The sequence below is a fragment of the Lipotes vexillifer genome, unplaced genomic scaffold (assembly GCF_000442215.2).
Source record: "Lipotes vexillifer unplaced genomic scaffold, Lipotes_vexillifer_v1.1 scaffold491, whole genome shotgun sequence".
Classification (NCBI taxonomy): Eukaryota; Metazoa; Chordata; class Mammalia; order Artiodactyla; family Lipotidae; genus Lipotes; species Lipotes vexillifer.
Window position 1 is genome coordinate 1,553,474 of NW_006770548.1, and position 12,970 is coordinate 1,566,443.

Below are 12,970 nucleotides of genomic sequence, written 5' to 3' on the forward strand. Positions count from 1 at the left end.
CCCCCCCCTCCTTCTCCTCCTCACTACCACCCTTCAGCTTCCCTGCCCCTTGCTTCTGGGATCCTATACTTCTGGCAGACCCAAGCCTGATTAAATCCAGCTCCAGTGCCTGCCCTCCCACCAGTCACTCTTTCTCTCTTGTTTAGTGTTCCATTCACTGCTCAGGCCATGGTGACCTCCCGGTTTCCTCAGACCCGTCTGGCCACTTTCTCCTCTGACTTCACTGTTGTCTGTTCCCTAGAAAACCCCAGGACTTCCTGCTTTACCTCCTGCGGGCTCTGCCTTCAAAGAGAGGACTTCCCTGATACCACACAGCAGATCCTGGCCCCTCCTGGCCCTCTCATCCCCTGATTATTACATTTTTATTTACTTATTTATTTACTGTATAGTTTGTTACACTAGAATTTGGGCTCCACAAGAGCAGCTTGTTCCTTTTATCCCTTGTTGTGTTTCCAGCATACAGTAGACTCAGTAAATATCTCTGGATTAATAATACACTGACATGTTTCACACTGGTCCTGATTCAGTCATATAAAGTGATATTCTGTCACTCTCAGTGAGCAGGCAAATCCAAAGCCACATATGACGTCACTTGATGATGAAGGATAGGCGCAGAGAAGGCAAGTAGCTTATTTCAGGTCACACAGTGAGCTTAGCTCTGGGTCGCAGCAGGGGCTTTTTCCTCATATAGACAAACCTGGAGGTTTGGCTGATCTGCTAACATTCACTCTTTATCCTTTATTAGCTCCCCTCAGGATGCCTGGATGGATCCCTCTTACTCCTCCCCCAAATGCTGGGGATTTCCCAGACCGCAGGTGAGGCTCCCAGGGACACTGCCTGTATCTGTCAGCACTCAGCCTAGAGCAAAGGCTGTCTGTCCACTCAGGTTCAACACTTTCCAGTGTTCTAATGGCATACCCATTAGCCATGAGAGCAGAGTCAGAACCAGTGGTTGTCAGGTAACCTGTTAATGTCTCTTGACTAAGGGGCCACTGAGAGGAGCCGAGGCTGATGAGATGCACACTCCCAGATCTCAGGCCAGCTCTGAGAGGAAGAGGTCTTTCTGCCATGGAGGATCCCTGGCCAAGCTCTGGGCCAGACATGGACATATGACTGAGCGTGGAGAAGGGACCCTTAATCTGGCTGAACAAGAAGAGTATCAGTCTGAGGGCCTGGGTTCAATCCTGGTCAGGGAGCTAAAAATCCCATAAGCTGCATGGCACGGCCAAAAAATAAATAAATAAAATAAAATAAAATAAAAAGACCGTGGGTGGCTTCTGCTAAGACTCTGCGTTTAGGGGCTAGCTGGTCAGTGACTAAAAAAGTTAACAAAGAGGCCCCTCAGCTTTGCTTGCCTCCACTGGCTCCTCGGCCAGACCAGACCTAATCTGGTGTTTAGTTCAGTGCTCAAGGCCACAGGCCCAGTGATTTGAGAATAATCACCCAAAGTTGGCCTTGGGGGACTGTCTTATCCCAGAGCCAAAAGGGAGTGGAATGTGACTGAGGGAGAGGGCAGTGGACATATATCCACCAAGGGGAGAGGCGACTTTTATTCATTCGACCAACCCTCACCCTTGCTGTGGAGTTCCTGTCCCCACAGGACTGTATGTTCCTGGAGGGCCAGGTGCAGAAGCAGCTGCCTGGCTGACTAGAAAGGAAGGCCCTATGCCAGACATGTATGAAGGGGTCTGGTGGAAGTGCTGCAGTTGAGTTCCCTGCAAGGGAAGGAGCTGATTTCTGGGAAGATTGGTGTTGACCCGCAAACATGCCTACTAGCAGTTTCTCCTGGATGAACTTATCAACCCTTTCTTTCTGCCAGAGCTGCTGGACAATCTGCCTTCTGTTAAATCCAGACAAAAGGGACCCCTCAATCAAGGCCAGCCCACTGCCTCAGGCAGACCTGCAGGCCTAGCATTTGGACCAGAAGCCTCCACCCTCAGCCAGCACTGACCCCTGCCCCTCTCCATTGGGCACTGGGGAGGATCAGTAGCAGGAGCCTCCCTCCCCCTCAAAGTCTGAGGCTGGGCACTGGCCCTTGGCCCTTGGTTCCTTGGGAATATGCCAGAATGAAAAAGGCCTGGAAGCCTAGGACCAGAAGAAAGTTTGGTCCATGTAGGTGTCTGCTGGATTTCACTTGAGCTAGAACCAAGGCCCTAGCTTAAACCACATCAGCACCAAGTAAGCACTGGGACATTTGCTTTGGGCCTTGTACAAGGCTTAGACCCTTGGGGATAACTGCCAACCAAGAAGGGAGGCAGGCTGCATCCCCTGATTCCTTCTTTTCCAAATAGAAATTGAGCCTCTATCATGTGCATGCTGTTAGGTGATCGTTGCAATGTGGGATCAAGCAGGTGCACATATCTGGCCTCAAGGGCTCATACTCTAGTGGGGACAACAAACCTCAATCTGATAATCTTCCTGAAGGCTCTGGCTGGGGGTCTAATTGCAGGGTGGAGGAAGCACTGGAGGCTATATGGCCAGGAGAGTTGAGGGTTGACTTTCATGCCTAAAGAGCCTCATTCTTGGCCTCTTGATCAGTTCTCCCTGAGCCCATACCACATGGGCCCTTTGGGCAGCTGTTCTTGGGTGTACCCTGGGCCTCACTCTTGGCTATGCTCTCCAACTGGCAGTGAACACCAAGCCTGATCTAGGATGGCCTAGGCACTGCTGGGGTTCCAGAATAGCTCCCAAGGGTGAGTCACTGGGACCTCATGCTGAGCCCTAAGGTGAGCTGTGGGAGCCCCGGGAGAGGAAAGGTTTCAGTTCTCAAGACTATAGGGAGTAACAGGGCCTTGACTTTACAGCCCCCACCCAACCTAGGGGCCCATGAAGACTGTCCACCTCTCTCTATGGGCTCCATGGCGGCTGGTTAGGCCCCAAGAGGCTGGCCATCCAGGCCTCTTGCCTTCTAGGGCCTGAATGAACAGGGGGTTGGGGGAACCCCAACTCCAGACAAAAAAGAAGAAGCTAGCAATGAGACCCAGAGCTCACATCTGTTCTGGCCTTGTGGAGAGAGCTGCCAAGGCTGGAGGGCTGGGGAAGGGGGAGAACATTGGGGCCAGCCTGGGACCACAGCATCTCCAAGTGAGTTCTAAACCTGGAGAGGCAGGGATTGGAAGGATTTGGCTGTAAGGGCTTCAGGCAAACTCTGGTTGTTGCTCCCCTCCTCCTAGGACTAGGAAGGACCTACCCCACCTTTTGGCACCAGCTGGTTGAGGTAGAGACTTTCCCATGGCCAGAGCTCTGGGGGAGCTTGGGTATGGGGTGATGGGACCCTGGAGGCCAGAGTGAGGCCTGGTGCCTCATCTATCAAGACCAGTGCCAAAAATAAAGAAGGGGAGTTACTGTAGTATCCATGGATGGTCATTGAGGACTAAAGAGCAGCTAGCAGTTTCTGTGTAGACAGGAGGAGGGATGAGGCCTGTACTCACTGCTGTCTTTGTTTTGGGAAAACATATATGTGTGTGTGTGTATATATATATATATATATATATATATATATATATATATGTATAATTATACAGACACTAAAATACCCAGCAGAACCTAGGGCTGCAAAGCAGTGTCTGGTGTGCGTTTGTGGTGGCAGGGAAACTCTGCAAGCTGAAGGAGTGAATGGAAAGAATGTATTTTGTTTAGAAACCCAAATAATTTTCTACATTTTTAGCCTTTTTTTTTTGTTTTAACATCTTTATTGGAGTATAATTGCTTTACAATGGTGTGTTAGTTTCTGCTTTATAACAAAGTGAATCATCTATACATATACATATATCCCCATATCTCCTCCCTCTTGCCTCTCCCTCCCACCCTCCCTATCCCACCCCTCTAGGTGGTCACAAAGCACCGAGCTGACCTCCCTGTGCTGCATTTTTAGCCTATTTGAAGCAGGAGAATTTTAGAACTGGATTTTAGAACTGAAAGGCCATAAATTTTTTAGTTTTAACATCCAAGGGATAATTTGGGGCTTTTTTCCTGGTTTTTACTTCTTTTTCTGGTCTGTGTGAATGAAGTTTGGAGCCTAAGCATTTAAGTATAACGCATCACAAACAAGTATGTGTGTTTGAGAGATGATGCATTCCTTTTTGCTCTCTTTGAAATTTGTCTCTTCTAGTCCTTCCTAAGGAGGGGGAGAAAGCAGGGGAGACCCAGGGCTGTCCGGATTCCGGGAGGAACCCCTGGCAGGCAGCAGCCCGTTCTGTATTCAGAATGTACTCGTTGACAAGAGTGCGGGCCTGGAATTCCAGCCTGGCCACAGGCCCAGGAGGGAATGGACACATCCTGCATAGGGTTTGGGGAACAGAGCCCACCACGAGTCCCATGCCCATACCCGTCCAGTAACTGTCGGGGGTCTTTGAGATAGTGGGCCTAGGTAAGCCCTGGGGAGTGAGAGCATTTTTAGGACCCTCCCCTTGAAGGGAGACAGACCTCAGCAGTCACTCCCTGCCCTTTACTCCCCTGAAAGAATGCGGGCCTCCAGTGAGTGACCAGCGCCAGCAGGTCAGAGCTATTTCTGGCGGCTGAGGAGGCACCGGATTCCGGGTGTTCAGGGCAGGAGGAGGGGACGAGGGTCAGGCCTGAGGCGCTTCCCGGACACCCCCGCCTGCTGGGGGCTAAGCCCCCGGAGAGGGTCAGGCTTTCTGCTCTTCCAGCCCTCGGCCCTCCCTCAGTTTTCTCATCAGTATAAGAGTCGGGCAACGGGGCCATCATCCTTCGCAATTTGGAGGACGCTTCCTGACTGTTTTCTTGTCTTAAAATTACCTGATTTGCGTTCGACAGAAATCAGGAGGGCGGAAGGCAGTCTATGGGTGGCCAGTTGTGGCCGGGCCAGTTATCGGGCCTGACCACCCGGGTAGGTTGGATGCCTCTCAGGGGCCCACATGCCTGAGGTTGGGCGGGGCGCCCCTCCCCCACTCCCAGTCCTCAGCTCTCCGGGTAACCCGGACGGGCCGGGGCGTATCGCGGGTACGGACCTGGCCCGCCGCGGGCGGGATTTCCAGGATGGGGCGTGTCTTTTCAGACGGGGGCGCGGCGGGCCAATAAGCAGAGCGGCGCGGGGGGCGGGGCTTGTGCGCGGGTGCGGCGCGCTGCGGGGCGACCGACGCAGGCAAAGCGGGCGTCGCGGGGACTGCTGGTCGGCGCCGCGCGGAGCCGGCAGCGGGATTGGCTGCAGCACTCGCGTGTCAGGGGGTTGCTAGGCTTCGGTCGCGCGCCCCGCCTTCGCGCTTCCTCACCGCCCGGTACGTGCTCGCGCCGAGGCTGCGGTGCGGCGCTAGAGGTCCTCGGGCTCGGCGGCGGCAGCGGCGGCGGCGGCGGGAGCTTCGCGCCGAGTCCCCGGGGAGCGGGGCGGCGTCTCGCGGGCGGGAAGAGCGAGCACCTGCCGCGGCCCGCCCGTCGGCGCTCGGTGAGTGCGCCGCGCGTCCACTGCCGCCGAGCCTGGCAGCCCAGGCCCCCATTTCCGTCGCTGGCCCAGCCTTCCGAGGAACACCTGCTGCTGCTCTTGCTATTTGGCCCGGGGCGGGGACACGGTCGCGGACGTCCTTGCGGGTGAGGCGGCGACGCGGCCCGGGTAGAACCGCCCCTTGCTCTCGGCCCCTGAGGCGAAGGCTGGGGGCGTCCGGGCCCGGGCTGCGCGCCGCGGCGGTGGGCCAGGCCTCAGCCCGGGCCCTGCTCCAGGGAACGCGCGGCGGTCGCGGGCATGTGCGGCCTGCGGACTGTCTCCCGGGCTTCCTCAGAGGGTCGCGCGGCCCAGTTTTGCCAGAGCCCGAGGATGGGGCATTGAGTCCCTTAGGAGGCGCCGCAGCCGCTATATCCTGAGCCGCTCAGAGCCTTGGGGTCACCCCTTCACACACATACACACTTGGGCTTCTTTGGTGTTTGGAAAACCATATTCACCCGCGGGTATATCTGGAAAATGTCTCCAGAGAAAATGCTCTTTCGGTTTAGAATCCTTCTGCCGTAAATCCCGAGTTAATTTCATACGAACTCAACTACTAATTTAAAGTGCATATTTTAATTCTGTGACTTGAGAAGCTCTTAGATTTGTAAAGTTACTTCAGAATTAGTTTTAATGGTGATCATGAAGTTTTGCCTTGGTGAGAGCTACAGCCTGGGACAGCACAGTTATAGCCTAGAGTTGTAACTTAAGAGCGCGGCCTGCTGTTTCCCTAAATAAGCGAGTAGACGTGATTCCTGGTGTGGAAGCCAAACTGCAGGGAGGGTGGTGTTTATAGGACATAAGTCCAGATAAAGAGTTGGATGTGCTACCAGGTGTTTGGAGTTTGGTGTAGATGGGATGTTGTAACTTTATCAGCTTGTTCTATGCTCAGTGTTCTAGAACATAATTTTGGGATGTCCTTTTTTAGAAAAAGAATTGAACATTGGAGGCATAGTTTGAATATGGAGAAGTTGAATTGAACTTTCTTTGCCTTGGAGCCAAGTAATAAGAGCTCCTGGCCTACATGCTTAAAGGAGGCTGAGGAGCCATTTCTTGGAGGAGTGAGATTTGAGGAGGGAGTTGGATGCATGGTTATGAGCCTGCTTAAGGCCTGTAGGATACTGTAAGAAAGTAGGAGTAAACATTACTATATAGGCAACAAACATCTGGTTGGAACATGAAGGCTTGTGTTGTTATGTGCCTCTCTGTTGAAAGAGGCAGAGAGCCAGTCTTTACTGCTCTGAAAAATTGATTTAGCAAAATACATTCATTTAACAAATATTTGGCTTCACTGCTTACCAAATTCTGTGGTAGGTCCAGGGGACCCAAGAGACTGGTTCTGCCCTTAAGGAACTCAGGTTCGTGGACAGTGGGGAATGGGGAACCTATGATTGATAGTGTCTGCCCACTAAGTGTGCTCGGATGGTACTTGGGAGCCTGAGGAGAAAGGGAATTCCTGAGCTGAGGCTTGCAGGGCCAGCAGAAATTAGCTGGGGGACAGCAAGTTCTGGACACAGGGAACCACATGTATATGAGTGCCTAAAGTAGCACGTGTGAGTCCTCCAGCATGACAGGTGGGAGCCCCAGGCCTTTCTTGTTGTGCTTAGAAGTTCAGACTTCATACTCAAGGTGCAGGAGTCTGGGAAGGCTTTTCCTCAGTTGAGTGGCATAGTCCAGACCCATTTTTAGAAAGATCTTGTTGGTGGCCACATAGGTAGTGGCAGGGAGGGGATGGGAAAAGGACCTCTGGCTCTGAGGTTGGCCCTTAGAGGAGAGATGAGGGAGAAGGAGCCAGCTCAAGAGACTGGCTGAAAAGTTTGAGCAAAGGGAATACCAGGCTGTGATGGGGGAGGAGACTGCATTCAGGAATGTGTGGGCCAGAATATTTAGCATGACCAAAGCTTTAAACCACGTCTTCTGCAGGTTTGCTAGTGCCTCTTAAACATTGAATATGGTGGGATTTGGAGGGACCCTGGGGCCACTTAGACTGGGATTATTTAGAAAAGGAGAAGCATGGCATTTGTTTGTTAAAAACCTTAAACAACCTTATTGCTCACTTGAACTGGGGGCATTGCATTTCCTCTTGGTCAGGGCTGGTATATTAACCCCTGAGAGTAGATGTGTGTTCATCCCTGTTGAGTCAGATGGGAGCATGTCCAGTCCTTTACCTCACAGTTGTTCCACCCTTCCCTGTGCTCTGGGCCAGTGACACAATGGATCTACATCAGCCACAGTCGAGGGCCTTCTGTGTTTCTGCTCTACATGCACCATTGCTAATGCTTATGAGAATCCTTTATAGTGGCTTAGCAAACCGAGTCATAGATGAAGGAATGTTCCCAAGGTCACACAACTGTCATGTGTCAGAATTAGAATTTGAACCCAGGCTGAACATTTGGCTGTACCCATCTGTGTTTCTCTTATATCAGACTAATAATGGTGGCTTCGGTTGGGTCCTTCTCTGGCAAAGACCAAGCCCAGGTGTCTGGTGGTGGGCAGAATGCCAGGACGATATGGGAAGGTGATCAGTGATCCCAACGTGGAACTCCAGGAACATGTTGTGAGGGATCATTTTTCAGAAACCTAGGGGTTGTCAGAGCCTTCTTGAGGCCTGTGTTGGTTGCTCTGGGTACCATGCTGAAGTAAGCCAAGGAACTTGGATCCTAGGCTGGAGAGGGCAGACTTTAGGGAAGAACTGCATTGGGCTAGACCTTCAAGAACGGTTAGTGGTTTGATTGGTGAAGGAGTGGTGGCAACAAGGTCACAATTTTGTGGAAGAAGAAATGAGCAGAGTAAAGGGGTGGGAGGGAGAAGACTGGGCACTTTATTTTTTGTATGTTCTGGAAGGTTGGGTTGCAGTCAGAATGCCACGTGGAGGAGTTTGGTGTTATGTAAGAACAGGAAACCTTGAAGATCTCGGAGCACAGCTGTGATGGGATCAGCTCTGTGTTTTAAGAAGTGAGCCCTCACTGTGAATGTTGAGGCTGGGCTGGACCAGAGGCAGGTTGGTTACTGCTGTGGTCCAGTGGGGGGAGACACTGGATCTGAACAAGAACAGTGGTCAGCAGGGGAGTGGAGGGAGATAAAGAAGGTTCAAGATGAGCCAGTTCAGCAGATGTTAGGGACCTGAATGGTTCTGGTACCAGCAGGGGTCTACTACTGAGTGGAAGAGGCAGGAGGTTGACAGTGAAAAGATGAGGATGTAAGGCTGCATCAGCCAAGCACTGGTGAGGACTTGAGAAATTCCAAATAAAGAGGGGCCCCTAGAGAATTCCCCAGTGGTCCAATGGTTAGGACTGCGCTTTCATTGCGGAGGGCTGGGTTTAATACCTGGTCGGGGAACTAAGATCCCACAAGTTGAGTGGTGTGGCCAAAAAAAAAAAAAAAAAAGGGGCCCCCTAGACTGCAGGAATGGGGGAAGGCTTGAGTCTTTGTGGCAGGCAGGTAAGATGGCAAGGAAGAAGTGAACTTATGAAAGAGAAAGTATGATTTGTTGACCCACTTGGTAGGTAGAGGAATAGTTTGAATTAAAATGTCTATAGTTTTGGATACTCAGAATCATGGTGGGTGTAATGTAGCTTTATTTTTTAATATTTATTTATTTATTTGTCTGCGTTGGGTCTTAGTTGCGGCATGGGGGATCTTTGTTGCAGCATGTGGGATCTTTTCATTGCGGTGCACGGGCTCTTGATTGCAGTGCTCGGGCTTCTCTCTAGTTGTGGCACATGGGCTCTAGAGCGCGGGCTTAGTTGTCCGTCCTGGGGTCGAACCTGCATCCCTTGCATTGGTAGGCAGATTCTTAACCACTGGGCCATCAGGGAAGTCCCCCGTAATGTAGCTTTAGACTGGATTCAGTTAAAGAATTGCCACTGGCTCACAGATTTGACCTGTGCAAGGCAAACTGAAGGTGGCCCGTGATGCTGTGAAGTTAGAGCCCCTATACCTGTGTTTGCTTTTTTAAGTTGGGTTTTTGGGGGGTTTTTTTGGTCATAGCCTTCTTGATAAGAGGCACATAACTTGTCTAGTGGAATTGCAAGTGTTGACAGATACATTTTGTGGATGGGCAAGAATAAGAGTGAAATCTCATGAGTTTTTTTCCTAGCCAGTATAGGAAGTCAGCAATGAGAAGTTTGATTCAATATTCCAGGTTCTGGGGTACATTGTTTAGATTTGAGCCACTACAGAGTATGACTGCTTGGAGGCTGGAGGCTTCCAGAGTATCAAAGGAGAAAGAAATGGTGGTGTGAACATCGAAGGGGACTCAGATGGGGTGTAGAGTATTGAACCTTAAGGGAACTCAAAGTGAGAATACAGGTAGTATGGTCTTCAGTATGTCCTGTATATTGGTCAAGGATTTCTCCCTCCTTTTCTGGAGTAAGTGTTCTCCCTCCTCCATGTTAAAGAGTGTTTCTCTGCCTTTGCCAGTGTTATTGTGCTGTTGCTTCTTTTTTTTTTTTTTTTTAAGGTTTTTTTTTTTTGATAAATTTATTTTATTTTTGGCTGCGTTGGTCTTCGTTGCTACACACGGGCTTTCTCTAGTTGTGGCGAGCAGGGGCTACTCTTCATTGCGGTGCGCACGCTTCTCGTTGTGGTGGCTTCTCGTTGCGGACTAGACGCACAGGCTTCAGTAGTTGTAGCACGTGGGCTCAGTAGTTGTGGCTTGTGGGCTCAGTAGTTGTGGCTCATGGGCTCTAGAGCATAGGCTCAGTAGTTGTGGCACACGGGCTTAGTTGCTCCACGGCATGTGGGATCTTCCTGAATGAGGGCTTGAACCCGTGTCCCCTGCATTGGCAGGCGGATTCTTAACCACTGCGCCACCAGGGAAGCCCCTGTGCTGTTGCTTCTTAAGCCCCCATCTTTCTCTGCTTTTCCTGTGTTGACACTTCAGTTCTGGAGTAAGGTGATGGTGGTTTTGAATATACAACTGATTGATCTGGTCATTTCCCAGTAGGTCTTTGTGTGCGCATGCCTCTGGGTATTGATTTAAAGCAGTCTTCCTGTGAGTTGCATAACCTGCTTTGCCTTTTGACAGTCCCTCTTCACTCTGATCATTGGTCAGTAATACTGCTCAGATAGCAATTTCTATAAATAGGATTTTAGAGTAGTTTACAAAATTACACCAGCTAGAGTGCTTAATTTAGCCTTAATGAATAGGGTTTCCTATTTTCCTGTTTCTTAGGTTTGATAGCTAAGCATTTTCTTAGCCTTGCTCTGGGTCCAGGGTGGAAGGATGGATGGGATGCTGTGGTACAGTATCATGAACAGAGCGTGTCTAAGTTGGTGAAACTGTTGTGTGTTCTCTGTTGGAGTGAAGTAAATCTGAATGAAACTTTTGCAATATGTTGACTTAATTTATATTTTAAAAATAGGATTCTAGTGGGAATAATCAACTGAATATAAAAAATCAGCTTTTAAAAAAAAATGTTGGGGCTTCCCTGGTGGTGCAGTGGTTGAGAGTCCTCCTGCCGATGCAGGGGACACGGTTCGTGCCCTGGTCCGGGAAGATCCCACATGCCACGGAGCGGCTGGGCCCGTGAGCCATGGCTGCTGAGGCTGCGCGTCGGTAGCCTGTGCTCCACAACGGGAGAGGCCACAACAGTGAGAGGCCCGCGTACCGCAAAAAAAAAAAAAAAAAGAAATTTTGGCGGTGCCAGGTCTTAGTTGCAGCATGCGGACTTCTTAGTTGCAGCATGCGGGCTTCCTATTTGCAGAATGTGGACTCTTGGTTGCGGCACGCATGTGGGATCTAATTCCCTGACCAGGGATTGCACCTGGGCCCCCTGCATTGGGAGCACAGAGTCTTACCCACTGGACCAACAGAGAAGTCCCTAAAAAATTACTTTTATGACAATGCCTTTATCCTATACATCATGGGGTACATTTACTAGTGTTGAGGTTTTGCTTCTCAGTTATACCTTCTTGAGCTAATTGATTTTGAAAATACCATTGTCTAAATTTTAGACATTGGAATTAATTTTATATTTTTGAAGCTGTTTATAATTTTTGGTCCTGGATTGACTCTACAGAATACATTTCGTTTTCTTTATTACCCTTTGACAATAAAGGGTGACTGATTGGTGGTGTGGGTGGGAGACTGAGTGGCATTCCCCACTTCCTTTGGAGGTGGTCATTGTGGTGTATGTAATTCTATTTCGGTTGTGGGCTTTCACCAATATTGGTTCCTTCTTTTCCTGTAGGGCCTCTGTTCTCCAGGAAGATAAGGCTTTTTTTTTTTTTTGGCTGTGCTGCACAGCATGTAGGATCTTAGGTTCCCCAACCAGGAATCAAACCTGTGTCCCCTGTAGTGGAAGCACAGAGTCTAAACCACTGGACCGCCAGGGAAGTCCCCCCAAGATAAGGCTTTTATAGCACTAGAAGGTGAGATAAGGTACTCGAAAAGGGAGATTTCTGCGAAAGAAAGATGGTGGATAATCACGTACTTGGCAAAATGATCACGGAATTTTAAGACACTATAGTGGGGGAAAAGCTGTATTAAATAATACATATATTTAAAATAAGAAATGTGGAAGAAAAAAGGAGAAAGGAAGGGAAAAATCCCTTGCCCCCCAACTGTATTCTTTCTTTAAATAGGAGATGGTAATACATGGTTCAAACTCAAAAAGTTCAAAAGGATTGCACAGGGAAAAGAAATCTTTCTTCCACCCACCCCCTAAGTCCCTGCTTCCCCTCCCTAGGAGCAGCCGATATCCCCTGATTCCTGGGTGTCCTCCAGAGATGGCCCTTGGGCAACACTTTTACTGAGTTTAGGTTAGAGTATAAATTTAATTTTTAATCTTGTTTTTGCCCTCCCAGCATTATAGCATGATCATTGTTCTATAAATATAACTTTTTTTTTTATGGGTTTTTTTTGCGGTACGCGGGCCTCTTACTGCTTTGGCCTCTCCCGTTGCGGAGCACAGGCTCCGGATGCACAGGCTCAGTGGCCATAGCTCACGGGCCTAGCCGCTCCACCGCATGTGGGATCTTCCCGGACTGGGGCACGAACCCATCTCCCCTGCATCAGCAGGCGGACTCTCAACCACTGTGCCACAAGGGAAGCCCAGTATAACATTTTTGATGGTTAACCTGTCCCCAGTTCTTACATGGTTGTTAATCTTACTTTGGTTATAATAGATAATGTTGCAGTTAACATCTTTGTGCATAACGTTTCTTTAGAATCTTTTTATTACTGCAATATTAAATATAAAACTTTGGAAAAAAGTGCAGTGTGACTTACAGTTTTGGAGGAGCACATCTATAACATCAAGTGAGGCAGGTTTTTATTGATTTTCATTTTTAAGCACTGTGTACATTTTCCCCAGTTCCTTTTCTGTGACTTGCATGGGTGTGCAATTATTATAGTCACGTAGAGGCCTAGACTCGATATTCTCTGCCATTGGGGGTATGTGTAGCCACAGATTCATTCTTCCTGAGGCAGTCACAGCCCTTGGACACCCTAAGTATAGGGGAGTGTGCCAGTTGAGGGGAGCTTAAGGATGAGTGAAACATTTGGAAGGATGTGTCATACTCAGGGAAAGA

The 12,970-nt window shown here is 49.7% G+C and overlaps 1 protein-coding gene and 1 pseudogene across 3 annotated transcripts in view; both read left to right on the forward strand.

Moving 5' to 3' along the window:
- LOC103082349 (NEDD8-conjugating enzyme UBE2F-like) overlaps nucleotides 1-5,548 on the forward strand; it is a 19,357-nt pseudogene extending 13,809 nt beyond the window's left edge.
- The window catches only part of DAG1 (dystroglycan 1), a 64,851-nt gene continuing 56,983 nt past the window's right edge, over nucleotides 5,103-12,970 (forward strand). Inside the window, exon 1 of one of the 3 annotated variants that reach the window (XM_007446208.1) lies at nucleotides 5,103-5,544. The gene's annotated coding sequence lies outside the window, so the exon portion shown is untranslated. The remainder of the gene's footprint in view (nucleotides 5,545-12,970) is intronic. The other 2 variants (XM_007446207.1, XM_007446209.1) reach the window with 2 other exon arrangements.